At 40.5% G+C, this 14,814-nt stretch overlaps 1 protein-coding gene and 1 non-coding gene across 3 annotated transcripts in view; one reads left to right on the forward strand and one right to left on the reverse strand.

Annotated features, from left to right (window-relative positions):
- The window catches only part of EcR (Ecdysone receptor), a 553,030-nt gene that overhangs the window by 349,198 nt on the left and 189,018 nt on the right, over positions 1–14,814 (reverse strand). The window lies entirely within an intron of this gene.
- TRNAK-CUU (transfer RNA lysine (anticodon CUU)) lies at positions 3,788–3,860 on the forward strand. Its single transcript has one exon. It is a non-coding gene; the product is annotated as a tRNA-Lys (tRNA).

Here is a 14,814-nt window from a genome sequence, read left to right on the forward strand (position 1 = left end):
GAGATCAGCATAGAGATGAGGTGCAGCGCATGTGTGAGGTGATGGGGAGAAAGCAAGGATGAAACTACACTTGTATTCAGCATTATTTGAAGGGCGGCGGGAGTCCCCAGCGTGTCTAAATCAAGATGCTGAGCTGCTAAGTTAAAGGAAAGAAATCATGGCCCGTATTAATCTTCATCATAGGTAGTGAACCTGTTAGAGATATACTTTGAACGGACCCAGTACTTTTAGTTACACTTAGTAGTGAAGCTATTCCTTGTTGAACAAATTACCTAGCCCGTAATATCAAGTACCCAATCGATTGCCTCCCCTTTAATCGGATTACATTACTAAGGACGATGCACAAGCATCGAAACGTCGGCCCTGACCCGGTGGAAGACCCGAGAAAACTTCATCATGCAGGCACGCCGGGAAAGCACCAGATTTTACTTCAACTGTATTACTGCTAAAGAAACTTCAACGCAATCCTTATCACCACCTAAAAAGGCAATAATATATCTCATTCTAAATTTCATTGCCAATTTTTGTACAGCGCGGAATAATTTTTGAAATCGTTGCAGTTAGAGGAGAAATAATCTCGTGATGAGATTCTAACTCTTTCGCCTCCGTCTCATTGCCATAGTAAGTACGAGGCGACATCTTCTTGCAATTTTAGAATGAAGTCTTCATGTGAAACGAGTACAAATAGCAAGAAGAGGACCCTCACAAAGGCTACTAACACATAATACATAAAAATTTCCTTTTTACCCCCGAACTTTATTACAGGACATTAAAAGAATGACATGAGTGCATAATTTTTAATTAAAATAGTTCGAAGTAATAGACAAGGTGTAAGGACTAAAAAAATGATCCCGCATTTTTGCATTAAAACTTAACTTTTCAAATAGAGAATCAAAAATCTCATTCAAATGTTTACACAAAAATTACGCCGTTTCAAAAAATATCCTCTATTACAGATGAGGCAGACGGCTGAAATATGAAAAGCTGCATTGCTACAACAGACAGCGTGACAATCTGGCCACGTTTGAGTACAAATCATTAGCACGCTTAAGACATACTCTATGATGGTTGCAGCTGCCACAAACGCGACAAGTACTGTCGATGGTAGAATTAACAATCCTTTGACGTTCTACTTCACGGAATTCATGCATTTCTCCAATATCAACGTTCGTCCAATGACGCACGAGGGTGTAAATCTATGTTTTACTTCTAAGAAAAAATAATGGGATAATTGCCTGACTGCACTTATGTACTTCAATGAATTAGCTAGTTCAATACATATAAGTTCCACATCCTTAAGACAAACGGAAGTTTACAATTCCTGTTCGGAGCGCATTTCATCCTGCGATAAATGCGCTCCGCTCACGCTCAATAACCAACAAAATTAGCCTTGGAACACTAAAACCATAATTAATACTTAAATGAAGTACCTTATATATGCTAGCAACAGGTTCACATTACTCCGTGATACCGTGCAGAAAATGATATGAAGGAAATTGTTTTCAGTGAATAGATCGCTTGCTAAAAACAGTACGAAGGCATGCTCTCGAGGTCACACATTTCACCAACAAGTTCTTGTATCGAAGAAAAAATTTATTCAGCAAGACTAATTTTTAGTGCGGGCTCCTTTATTCAATATCAATGAAGTCACATTGGAAATTTCCTGGAGTTGTCAGTGTTTTAAATGGCAAGCGCAATCGCTGAATTTACAATACAACCCGGAAAACCAGTTCTTCAAACTTTCACCGGCAAGAGCTTACCCGTTGGCCTTAAGCAGGACTAATAAAACTTTTGGAGGTGCCTTCCGAAAATATGCATTTGCCCAACCTCAACCGTCAATATCGTTGCTGGAAAGGCCATACGAAAACAGACAAAAAAATCACTTAGGCAAGCCACGATGACTGCCTCATTTCCAAAAGAACGTTCTTAGTGAAAAATTATTTATATACGAAAGACAGAACTTGTAAGTGTGAGTGTATATATTTATACATTTATAAATACACAAACACGCTCTCTCTCTCTTTGAGGCTCGTGGAAAGCTATATGGACTAAATAAATGTAGATATCAATGACTGATTAAACAACGACGAGAATAAAAGATGAAAGTTTGATGACTAATGCTGATGAAATGATAGTAGGTGATAAGATGCATTTGTTTATGAAAATTAATGGGGTACGTAATGAATAAGGTGCAAAATGATAATCTCCGATGCACAATAACACATTATGAACTGAGTGTGTCCGTGAATGTCAGATGAAAACCTAATTAAAGGGAGAATGCAAAACAGTCAGGAAAAGAAAAACAAGAAATCATGTTAAGAAGTAATAAAATAAGGATTTTAATCGTGCATACGACTCAAACGAGATATTCTCTTATTCTACAGGACACATAGTACATCGTTCGAATTTAAAATCTGGGACCATCCAACAGTAACCGATTACTTTGGCAACTTTGTAGGCTACCAAGCCGCCGACTACATTTATTCAACGAGGGCAAAATAAATTAGAAATGAAATTAACGCAATTCTGAAAAGAGAATTGAGATAAACGTGTTCTCCAATCATTTTGCAAATAAAACAGTTTGAAAATAGCTCATGGGACGAAGTCGCTTATCACGCATTTACATCTGCATCTTCTTAATAACCCGCAAGCCACCACATGGGACGTGTTGCGGTGGGCGTTAATTCACCACACGTAAAAGAGAAGAAAACCACATGCCAAACCAACATATTGACACCAATCTACATCCACAGAGGCGTATATATCCAAGCGAAAAACTTAAGACGCATGCAAATACATATACCATCAACTAACATACACATACATGCACCTACGAATGTAATAAAAATCTATCCAATAACGTGTAAATTTGTATACAAACTGGAGGAAGACTTAGACTTAGCATTTACCGGGCATTCAACAAAAGAACATTGGCTCGAATATTATCGAAAAAATAGATACAGGAATCACATGGGTATAGGAATTTATAATGCTAGTGATAAACTTCGCTCAAAATCTAGCATCTGAGGAGGCTAACTTTTGCACCATTTGAAGGACTACACATGTAGTCCTTCTAGCAGGGTATTATGTAGACGTAAAGGTGTATTTAACTGGGCATAAGACCATTGTTACACACAAAAAGTCGAAATCTCAAGAGTTTGGAAAAATGGCTGGAGATCAGGATACTATGGAAACACCTTAGTCGAAATGTTGAGCCAAGCTCAAAGCCGGAATGACACTAGCCCACCATAGCACGACCCACAAACGCGGCACATGTGCGAAGGCGGTGTTGTGGAGCCCAAAGGGCTCATGGCGACTGGTTGAGTCGAAGGAGGGGGGAAGGATCTTTTGGCGGGAAAATGTCTCAACGAGGCACGCGTGAGAGGGATGGCGTAGAGGAGAGAGGACGCCAGGGCCCGAAAGGGGCGGAACCAGGTGTTTGGAGCATGAGAAATGGCGGGCTCGAAGGAAATGAGTGGCATGAGTATCACCTCATAATACAACAACTATGCTGTATGAAATAAAACAGAAGGTGGCGTTAACTTCGAGCTCAGAAAACCAGTGTTTAAATTATGACGCATAGTTTCGCAACACGAACTTTTTTGAAAGTATATTTTTCCATAATATTTCTCTCAGGGTATTTATACAAACAATTAATGTAACGATTGCAAGCAACAAAAAGAATTAACAAAATATATATCAGTAAAACTATAAACAAAGAAAGAAAACGCCAAGATAAAATTATAGTTTGAAATATATACTTTAACATTCTTCCCACTAACCAATAGCCCGGCTAGCTCAGTCGGTAGAGCATGAGACTCTTAATCTCAGGGTCGTGGGTTCGAGCCCCACGTTGGGCGAATATTTTTTTCCTTACCATCAAGGATGGAATGCGCTACCAACTAGCGATGTCCGATTTTCTCATGTGCTACTTTCCCGTCACTTTCTTCAAAATTTTTATTCTCATTGCCTTTCCTTCGCATTCTCTCCCGTGAGTCCAGGGTCGGCCCTGATAGAGGAATTCTCGTAATTATCTATTACCCTTCTCAACACATTTATATATAAATATATATGTGTTGAGAAGGGTAATAAATAATTACGAGCCTTCTAGCAGGGCCGACCCTTGACTCACTCTCAATTATATATATATATATATATATATATATATATATATATATATATATATATATATATATATATATATATATATATATATATATATATATATATATATATATATATATAAATTGTACGGAAAAACTCACACGAGCGGCACAATAATGGGCTGACACAATATAACACAAATAGAATAGCAACATTTAAAAGGACACTCACACGGTAAACTGTTCGAGCTTTCGGCCCTCTCAGAGGCCTTCTTCAAGAGAGTCTCTCTTGAAGAAGGCCTCTGAGAGGGCCGAAAGCTCGAACAGTTTACCGTGTGAGTGTCCTTTTAAATGTTGCTATTCTATTCTATTTGTGTTATATTGTGTCAGCCCATTATGTATTAATATATATAAAAAATATATATACACACACATACATACATAAATATATATATATATATATATATATATATATATATATATATATATATATATATATATATATATAATATATATACACATACATGCATAAATATAAATATATATATATATCTATACATATATTTAATATAGATACATAAGCATATATATATATATGTATATATTTTTTTCAGTATCTTTTCTATGGAAATTTTTCCTTTACTCCCACCATTCCGTAGTCTAGTCCTTCGTAGCATTTTGCTACCATTCTCTCATATGACATGATTTGCGATACACTCATTGTTTTATTATTCAATGGGTTAGATGGAAAAGGGACTACCACAGTCTCAATCTCGTCCGAATAAATCCGAATTATTATTATTGTAAGATTTTTCAGATCGACATGAATATTGAGTTAATATCCGACAAAATGTTTCGATTAGGCTGACAATTCCTCCCATTTATTATTGTTCAGTGTCTTGAAAAGTTGCGATTGCTGAGTATAACGGAGAATTTTCAGGAAAAGGCAAAATAATCACGCAGATATCAAACTACCTTTGCAGGTTGGTGGTAATGTAGAAAAATCTAATTTTCGTTCTATCAGATTTCACGTATTTACTGAAAAACTTTGCCCTACCGAAATGTATTCGCGGCGGTTTCAGTAGCTTTTTAAACATGAAAATAAAACCAACGCGTCAAAATGATTACCAAAGGGTACATAAGTTTCTTTATGTGAATAAAGTGCACGAAAGAAGTCACAGATTTACGTGAAAGTTATTTTCGCAATGACCATCTCAAAAAACACACTTCGTGATAATCCGATCCGTGTCCCTAATAAACCAGAGACCCGAGTTCTTCCAACTCTTTTTAAGCTAACTCTGTAGCACTCGCCTCATGCCGCTAGCTCAATCGAGCACGATAGGCCGTACAGCTTCGCGCATCCCTTATTGCAAGGAGCATTTCCCTGGTACGACTGCAGAACGAGTCCGTAATCTTGGGTCCGGTCGGCAATCTCACAAGGGGCATAATAATACCACGCGATAAAAGCTTAGATTCCTTTATGTTACGCAGCGTTGTTAAGAAAAGGTGAAGGACGGAAATGGGAAAACCAGCGCTCGTCTTACACGGGAAGTCTTTCCACCTTGCCGTCTTACCTTCCAAGGTACGCATTGGTGGAGGGACGGGGACATGAAGGAGAAGGGGGGTGGGAGATGGAGAACGAAGTAACTAACTACCCCCACTCGCCTTCGTATAATCGAGATTGGGGAGAACTAACCCATTCCCCCACCGGATGCTGCAGCGAGAGCCAAGGACGATACCGCCATGACAAAGACCGGCTAACGAATGGGTGAGAGTTCATCAACATGTCATTGTAAGTTGGTTCCTTAAAGTACATCGAGCTACTTCTTTGAATCGCCTAGAGTGAGTTCTGCGAAAAATAAAAGCATGGGCTGAGAATTTCAAAGGCTAAAAATCGAAGTGGCACGTATGACACCATGCAGTAATTAGCGGTCGATTACAGTTCAGTACAGCCTTTCTGTCAAAGCGCTAGTGCAACGGTGAGCAGAAACACGCGCAATCTGAATTATCAGATGGCGGTTATTTCATCGACTGGCAATTCGATAGGTGTAATTCTTTCTACTAGTCAGATAAATATAAACTATCAGTGGAAGTGCATTATACAGCTTTTAAAATTTAAGTGTCTAATATAAATTGAATTACTAGCAAGGGAGAAATTGATAAAAAAGAACAATTTTACCGAAAAAACCCTGGGTTAAAACGGACTAAGGACAGAAAAATGTTAATGCAAGTATCTTAATGAAGTTCAAATGACATTGAAATCATTTTTCATAAAATATGTTATGAAGAATAACAACTTCCTTAAATAAAGCTTACAGTAATTCCATTTCAGTTATAAAAAATGTGCGCATTTTTTATAACTGAAATGGTACACGCAAAAAATATATGCACAAAGTAAGGCTAGATCATGTATCGGAATTTACTAATGTTTCTTTAGGTATTCGGTATGTAACAAATGCGCATAAACACTCTCGCTCTTTAAAGTCATTTTCAAACAATTACCAAATTAATTAAATATTGCACTTTCTAATTATTATGTTCTGCTTGGGATAGAGTTGCCGCCACCCCTCACCCGCCGTTTAATTGCTCCATTACGATTCCAAGGAAAATTAGAACGGAAGGTGAAGCCAAATGATGGGATGTTTCTGTTTACGTCCAATCCACCAATCGAGGTGAAATGGAGTTGACGGAAATTTGAGCCGTGGGTTGGAGCACACGTGGGCGGAGGGAACAGACGGGAATACTCAGCAGAATGATGGCGAGCGAGAGGAGCAGGGAGAAGCAGGCGTGGGCGCAAAGAGAGGGGCGAAGAACGGAGACGAAAAGGGACGGAAGTACGTAATAGTCAGAAAGAGAGAGGCCAGGGTTGGTGAACCGACGATTCAAATCCACGAAGGCCCTCGAATAAAATTTGACGGTCCGAGGGCGCTTCTATATATCCAGAGAGGATAGGAAATATGGCGCGAGTGGGCGGGCATGACTGCTGCCCAGAGACGGCGTCTTCTGAAACTACTACTTCCCGAGCAACGGCATCTAGAGAGGAAGACGGGAAGAAAAAGTATATAAGTTCAGCCGTATACATATGTGTGCACTTATGTGTGTGTGTATATATACACCTATATACAAACACACGGCCTGTTTTATCAACGAGGGTGTAGCGCTCATCGGACGGCGAAGAGTGTGATGTTGCGCCATTACCATTGCGAATAAAAAGGGAAGATAAAAAGTAATAACTCTTTGACGCACAGCTGCCTTTTTGGCGGAACGAGGAAGAGACGTGCGGAACACAAAATGAAGCTCTGGGCCGTAAATTGAAACTAAAAACGCAAATGGGAATGAGATTTGAAGGGGGAACTGTGGAGAAAATGAATGAAGCCGAGGTTTTCTGCAGAGAATACTTTGCGGAGGTGAAGGGTTAATGGTGAGGAGACCCGATGAGGATGGATGGGGGACTGGATATAGAGGGAGCGAAGGACAAAAGAAACGCCCCAAAAAACAACTTAGTTAGGACGAGATTGAGACCAGGGCAAACTTACTTATTAAACGTTTGACACTGCCCTGGGATTCCCGCTGGTAAAAAATACAATGAAAACGACCAAGTTGTAGGGAAGGTGATGGCGGCGTTTGATGCACTTCGCTCATATACAAACTTCGAAAAATTCGGTAAATATTTCATTATGATTCTTTAATATCACTTTGTATACTCATTTTCAACATAACATGGATAGAATACTGTCCAGCATACCTACGTGTACACGATGATCGTCGAATACCATATGTTACTTCATGTACGAGTACTCGCACGTATAACAAAAGATGTTAAATCTTCGCAAATGGATAGATGTTACATATATGTCTCGAAAATGAATTGCATGCGCGGAAACCACTTTTGATATTAATTTCACATTGATTAGGTGATTAATTTGTTCGGAAAATGTTTTATTCACTAAAACTTTTTTCACACCACTAACTATGCTCGAAAGATGTTAAATCAGTATAGTATGTACGCAGCCTCACGGTTGGCCTGTTGGTTGAAAGTTGATGCAGGAGCAGGTTTGCCCGCCATACAACTATCAAGGAAATCCCTAGGGTCTTCAGGGAATACATTTTTCTAAGGTTTTCTACATCCTAAAACAAGTGTATTATTAGACAAATGCTGAGTATGTAGTAATATTACTGTTACAGGTTTCACAACGGTTGGTAGTATCATTGTGATAACGGGCGCATACATAATATTCCGCTGTATCCCGGATGTAAACGTGAACATTTGATGAATATCGAATAGAATTTACGGTTTCAGATTTCACTTCGTGGAATTGCTTGATATCCATATTAAAACATTTTGCACTTTTCCCCAGACTTGATATTAAGAAACAACACGCTCCGACGACTTGGATCCTCATCAGGTACAAATTTCGTTCGCATTTAGCAGCTGAATCTATCCGCTTAGGACAGAGGAGAGGGGCTAGGAGTGGGGATGAGTCGAAGGTGGAGGTCGGGGTTATTTGGGTGAGGGAAGGGAAAAAGCGGAGGGGCCTTCGCTAATACCGAATAGGACTATTCTGGTCCGAATTTTTTTTACAATTGCAAGTTATTGGCAATGGAAATTTCTTTAGAGGAAAATAGATTACCAGGAAAACAAAAGCAAACTTCTGAAAAAGAGAGCGAGTATTATTTAAACAAACGGCACAACTAAAGAACAACGCAAACGGTGGGAGCATAATAAAAATATTCATGGAACAGAATGCACTTTTCCTAATACACAGGTAAAACCTTAAACAGCAACTCAATTTGTGAAATTCCAATGCAGTGCCTTTTCATAGGAGAACCACATAGGACCAAGGCTACGAAGAAGGGCAGAGATGCCTATATGTGAATTATTAGCATCTCTAGAATGCGTCTCAAAATGAGGGTGATAGGCGGCAAAATGACTCCGCTACATGAAATATATTAAATTCTGATTTATCCATAACATCTACCAAATTCCTAGAAATTCCAGAAGAGCAAACTTGGATTCGTTAATCTGAGACCAACTCCTCTAATATTGGGTAAGGCGAAAGTTACGACGTACGCAATGAATCCCTACCCTGGCAGGTGGGTCGCATGCAAACACGGATGCTGCGGTAAATGCTTGGTTGACGGCGGTTGCAGCTTCAACAATCAAAATGCGTACAAATAATACAATTGCCTTATTAAACTGTATACGAATGAATTTTGAGACTCACGCCCATACATCTACGGGCGAGGTTACTACTGATTTGAATTTCATGATCGGCTGGAGACAACCAAGGCAGAAAAATTCGTCACTTAAAAATTCACCAACGACCCAGTTTTTTCTACGCTCGAGTGGAAAAATAATTCAGCAGCACTGAATAAAACCTACAGATGGCAAGGCAATCGCAGTGCAGATGCTTAACACAATGATGGTCGAGGGAAGACAAGTGAATGAGCTGTAGAAAGAGAACAATCCAAACTTGAGATTGTAAATAATTGGTGCAATGAAGGCTGGGGAGGGCGTTGGGTATTGTTTAGGGACAGGCGAAAGGTGAGTTGATTCACATCAATTAGTACCGGCGAGAAGCTGCGCAGAGGAGTGGACAAATTAAAAACAAAACTGCTCGGGCAAGTCCTATCACGTCAGACACCAGGAGGTCATGCTGCTTGACGTCCACCGCGGTTGGCTTGGGATATAATATTGTATCTACACCCTTTCTGCACTTGACAGATTTTATTTCAACGGTTATAACTGGTGCTCTTCAAACAGCACATCACGGCTTCCGGAGGAATCGCCGAAATAGGAGACGATGTTCGTCCAAATAATAAAAATAAAAGTTTAAAAAACCCTTATCCTGTCATCTATATTCATCACCAAATTACAATCCAGTCGCCTGAACAGATATACTCTGTGCCTTTTTTTGATAAAGAATTTAATTTATCGATTAAACTCTTTTCATAGTAGCCAATTACGATAAGCTAAAAATTACAACTTTTAAACGATGATTTTAGTTCTCACGAGATAACAATTCGGAAGACTTTAGGGTAGATCATTTTATCATAGCAGTTAGTTTTTCCAACACCGATACTTGGGCGAGACAATTTTTTTTGCTGTGGGAAACTTCAAGCAAACGTTTTGCCACACTCTCATTTAAAATGAGTTTCACAATGGTGGATGATACAATGTTTCTCTCGTCTGCAGTAAAGAGTAACGCACGGCACTATCTACATGGGACACTGTCAGTAAAAACAAGCTAATCCTCTAAGAGTGTTAGCATACGACAGGAACAATTAATCGATATGATATCCGGAACCAACTCCCTGCAAAATGGCCTATTGCAAAGGTAAATTGCTTCGTCAAACGATACAGATAAAATTTAAAAAAACATTCTCAACATAGAGCGAATTTCGCATCTACGCCACCCAGGAAGACGAGAAAATTTATTCATTATTAATTTATTATGCAATAACCCGAAAACAGCACTTCGGCCTATGCATCGGACTTTAAACAATGATATAACAGTATAACAATTACATACACCCAAGCCCTAGGTGGAGGAAAATCACCTAGCAGGAATCGAACCCGCGACCTCTTAATTGGCAGGCGAGGACGTTACCCCGCCACCACTGGGGTCAGCAAATGCTGTTTCTCATACTAGCTGTAGCTGTTCACTTAAATAACATTGAGAATTCCATTTCTCAAATAATGCTCCGTCTATCATCATACGTTCCCTTTATTTCCAAATCATATTTTATAGAGAACGGATCATTTAGCGCCTGGAATAAAATGTACACCTGAAAGCCATAGCAAAATTTAAGATTGACTGCAAAATAATACCGTACAAGCTAATTCAGCACAATCGTTAACAAAAAATTATTGGAAAGAGAGGCAATAAAAACTAAAGAAACCATGCGTATAGAAAAACAAAGCGCTAATAAGTCAGCACGGTCTGTCCACTGATTAATTACGTTAACTTTTGGAGATTTGTTCATTTCTTTTAAATCATTGTTTAAATTCTGAGATGGCCAGGCTTGACTTAAGCTTTAGAATTATGAAACCTTTTCTGAAGTCTGTAAATCACTAACTTCTCCGGAGATCCAATCTAAGGCTCGGCAGATTGGGAGAGCAAAGCTATGGGCACACACCGACCCAAATAAGTGAAAAAAATGCCGAAAGGGACAGAGAAGTCTAGGTTTCATTGAGCGTGTTTTGAGTCACCATAATAGCACCAGGAGGGAGCGGAGCAGAATAGGGGCCGTGGGGAAACGATTAGGGAAGGGAGTGAGGGAGATAGATGTGAACGGGGCGGGGGGGAGGAGGGGGAAAATATACGAGACGCTGACCGACAGTGCTGAGTGGAAAATAACCGGACGGCGCGCTAGGGAGAAGCGGATTCATGGCGGGAAGGGGGGAATTGACGGGCGTACACTGTGTCCATGCTTCACGGCGGAGAGAGGGTGGCAGAGCAGGGGAGGAGGAGAAGGGGGCTACGGACCCTCGAGGAGGAAGTGATTGAGAGGTGATTGGCGCCCGCGACGCCGCCGTCACCGGTCGGCGCCGTAAATCTCGGCCGCGACCTACAAGTGGTCAGTGCACGCACCGACACACACAAACACACACAGATGAAAAGAATTCTCGCCTTCCGAGTTTTAATTCCACGTGGGACCTGAACGGATAAAACGGGGACAAAATAGAATTTCGGGTGGAATGCCCCGCAAAAATCGAATGAGAGGTTTTTTTTCACACCGCGTAGATACTGGAGGCTTGTGAGGCAACGGGGAATTTTTTGTGCCCTTTTTTTCACCAAGCGTGAAACGAAAACTCCGATAGGCAATTTAAAAGCATTCTCTATCCCGAAGCGCTGGCTTACCAACTGACCGATGACTTTTTTATGGTTTTGTAGCGTATCGATGAAACTCCTCTTGCAACACAAGAACCCCCATGAACAATAAAAAAATACAAGTATATTGAACTCATCATATTTTTATCTCATGCTCTGCATGAACATCAAAATATGTTGCATTAACTGCGTAGATCACTTCTAAAATCGTAGGAGGTTAACCAATACGACAAGACACAAGCCTTAAGACCATCAAGTCTTTTGCCCATTAAGATGACAGTTTATGCATGATCATCAATAGATCAAAATCTAACGCCGAGGATAATGAGAAGTGCATACTGCGCAATTAATGAATTGCACTAATGATTCAGTACTTTATGTAATGCCTTAGCCATTGAGAGCAGTACTCTAACACGTCCTTTATTAGCAAGGCAAATAGAGGCAGCGAAACGTACATAGCTCGTAGAAACGAAGGAGAAAATTTATATGTATGTCAAAGAGAGTTATGGAGGTCACGGATTCAGCAGCAACGCATTCGGCGATGGGTTTTTGATTTTGGTCCATCTCAAGCCGTTGACCGGGACTTCTCCCCGTGAAAGACATTCATGCGTCACTAGTTCATTTTAGTGGCGATCGCCGTTAGCCTCTTGGCTCCCGATTTTTCCCGAAGCGTTAGATAAGGAGTCCATCCTCGTGATTGCTCCCATGTCTGTAGGCTACGGTGACTGGCACCCCAGGCCAACAGTTCAACAATTTGACGTCCCTTATCTCAACAGGCTCACACAATTCTCAGCCGCCCCGATTTCTTGCCTTGGTTTTTTTGTCCATGATTTGCAGCCCTATCTCTCGCCCATGCAACACACACATTATGAGAGAATATACATCGTGTGTTATGTACCTACTCCCAAGTATTTTTAACAGTTTTTAACCTTCCCACAGAGTCAACAAGAGAATAGGTTTTATGAATTGCCTTATCGGTCAACAACGTGCTGTTGTTGACAACAGTTGCTTCACGCGCCACAATTTTAGCCTCTGAGAGATATCTAGTAGGGATCATTTTTGAGTTAGCTCGTTCCTTCATTATTTCTCAACCGGGGAATTGTTTCTCCGCAAGAGAGTACCACTATTTTAGAAGTGTTCTTCGGACAGAAAAATAATAAAAGCGTCCAAAGTTCCTAAGAACTTCAACGGCCAAGGTGACCAATGATTTATAAAAGAAAATATTTAGTTTTTCGTCAATTTGCAATTAGCTTCAATCCGCTACAACATTTCACATGTAATCTGATTTTCATCGAGTCTGTGTTTCATAAAGACGCAAAATGTGACCAAACTCCCGTTGTTGGTCAGAAATATGCAAATATTATTTTTAGTCTATATTATCGGAAATACACGAAACATATAAATGAAAAACGTACGTTACTGTATCACACGTTTTTACAGACTTACGCTGTTCCTTCCAATGTTATGGATACAAAAAACTTACTCGAAGTGAAATATGAAACCATGAGGTTTATTAACTGAAATTTTTTTTAATTCAACAGCCCAAAATAAGATTCAAATAAACCTATTCATATACAGTAAGGTTTGGCGTCAAAATCTTCCTCCATGAAAATATAACAGGCACCTCTCGGATGTACTTTATTCAAAGCGGAGTAATAGTCATGGGCAGAGGAATATAACAACAAATGATCATGGGGGTAGATGAGAAACGTTTTCCTTGAGCGTAACAGCGAGGGAGATGATGTTCGGTACACTTTTTTACTCGCAGCCGAAGCGAAATTCTCCACAGATCGATTGGCGTCAAACGCAGAACGGGCACTTGCTACTTCCCTCTTCCATCTCACGGACACACAAAATGCTACAGTTTCCACATGGGATGAAGAACATAAAAATGAGACACGAAGAAGGGAATGACGGAAAGAATGAACGCTGAAACGACTCCGGGGGAGTGGAGTGAGGGATTGGTGGAGTCGTTCCATGGACAGATGCATCCGTTCGGGGTGGTGAAATTTCGAGGGGAGGCAAGTGATAGAGGGGATGAGAGGAGAGGGAACAACCCTTTGCCATATAACTCGCGACCGCAGGGAGATCTCTTCGGCTTCGATTCAACAGAGAAAAGTCCACGGTCGAAGAAAGGATAGGGGAAAAAATCGGAGGAGCGGGAGGGTGGGAGAGATATGCGGTGGACGAGTGGGGAAAAAAAGAAATAGCCGAGGCCGATTTCAGTGACTCGTGGAAGGACACGGGGAGGCCATTTTGATTGCGTAACTCATTTCTCCCGCTCTCACTAGAGCCAGCTCGCGAGAGCCAGCAGCCGGCAAGGGCACCGGGAACAATTTCATCACGCGTGCCTTCATTCCCTCACTAATACCCCCTTGCTCCCCTTCCCATGCCCCTCCAGCCCAGTGCACACAGCCCGTAAGGGTGGTACAGAAAATGAGAGAGATTTTCACATGTCCGGGAGATCACGAAAAGTTTTGCTACTTCTCACGTCAGCATGCCCTCCATAGAATTATAGCTTCACCACCACACACCAACGAACGCCGCCAGAGCGGGGTCAAAGCTCAAAATTTAGGTGGGGTCATATCTGGAACAAATCTGCCGTCTCGCACCGATCTACGCGTTTTAGGCAAAGATATTGGCAAAAAGTGAGAAACGCTGCGTAAGTTTAGAAGGATTATGACGCCTGAAAACAAGCCCTTTGGCCTAGCAAATATAACAAAAACTACATCTTTAACATTGATAAAATCTGTTGTCTCATGCGTAACTTTATGGAATTCGCAAAACATATGGAAATGAAATGAAATAATTTACTTTGTAATTCCACACACTTCATTTAAAAAAACACAACCTACAGGTTTCGACGTTGATGACCT

Source organism: Hetaerina americana, unplaced genomic scaffold, assembly GCF_022747635.1.
Source record: "Hetaerina americana unplaced genomic scaffold, ioHetAmer1.1.p SCAF_4, whole genome shotgun sequence".
Lineage (NCBI taxonomy): Eukaryota > Metazoa > Arthropoda > Insecta > Odonata > Calopterygidae > Hetaerina > Hetaerina americana.